Below are 1,340 nucleotides of genomic sequence, written 5' to 3'. Positions count from 1 at the left end.
GGCTCCGCCCCTCAGGCCGCTCGCCATTGGTCCATTAGAATGGGTAAGGGCGGTGCCGCCAGCAGGAGGGAAGGGTGGGCCTCACGTGGAGCGGGAGTACTGGGAGCTGCGCGTGCGCAGACTGGAGCCGGTTCATTCATAAAGAAACAGAAAGGAACCCGGGGTCCTAAAGGCGTTTGCGCATTTGCAGCCTAGCTGAAGTGGCTGCGAAGAATTACGGATGGAAAATACCCGTTGTGTGGTTTCTGGCCATAAGATTCTAGCCCTTTGCATGGTCTCTGGGGTCCTTAGATACGAAGAAAAGGGCCGAAGTTCCAATATATTCCCTCTGCTTCCCCCAGCCTTCAGCCCCAGACCTATCAAGGTTTCCAGTCCTCCGGCATCTGATTTCAAACTGCAATTCTTGTTCTTGCGGAAATTGCTAGAATTTATGATCAAGTAGTCTGAGGTTTCTTCTTCATCCTCATGATCCTCAAACATTCATTTTTCAACAAATACTGAACATATACTACGTGTTTCAGGCATTGCTCCAGCTTTGGGGTCAGAACATGGACATGAAAGACAATGTGTCTGCTCTTATGAAGGGAGAAACAAACATACAACAAGGAGATATCAGATAGCGTTAAGTGCTATAGAAGATGGTGTGATAAAAGATGACCACTTTATTTTTTAAAGACAATACAGCATTTTTAATTTTTATTTATTTATTTATTTTGAGACAGGGTTATGAGACTGGCTAATTTTGTGTTTTGAGGAGAGACGGGGTTTTGCTATGTTGCCCAGGCTAGTCTCGAACGCCTGGCCTCAAGTGATCCACCCGGCCTGGCCTCCCAAAGTGCTGGGATTATAGGCGTGAGCCACCGAGCCTGGCTGAGATGACCACTTTAGATTAGTAATACTTTCTCCCATAGGAAACCCCATTTAAACTAAGATCTGAAGGAACCAGTTAGCAGATTTCAAAAGAAGAATCCACCAATGCTAAGGCGTTAAGATGGAAATAAATTCAGTAAATTCCAGGAAGAGGGGAAGAAAAAAAGAAAGTCAGTTAGCCTAAAGCAGATGAAGTCTAAGAGAATGGCAGAGGCCAGGCCACATAAAGAAGTCTGGGCTAATTCTAAGTACTTGAAGGTATTTAAGCTGGGGCATGACATGATCTACATTGTCTTTCTAAAAAATCTCCCTGGTTGGCCGGGCGTGGTGGCTCACGCCTGTAATCCCAGCACTTTGGGAGGCCAAGGCGGGCGGATCACGAGGTCAGGACATCAAGACCATCCTGGCTAACACAGTGAAACCCCGTCTCTACTAAAGAATACAAAAAATTAGCCGGGCGTAGTGGCGAG

This window comes from Mandrillus leucophaeus, unplaced genomic scaffold (assembly GCF_000951045.1).
Source record: "Mandrillus leucophaeus isolate KB7577 unplaced genomic scaffold, Mleu.le_1.0 Scaffold313, whole genome shotgun sequence".
Classification (NCBI taxonomy): Eukaryota; Metazoa; Chordata; class Mammalia; order Primates; family Cercopithecidae; genus Mandrillus; species Mandrillus leucophaeus.
The sequence above is the reverse complement of the archived record's forward strand: the minus strand, read 5'-3'. Positions refer to the sequence as shown.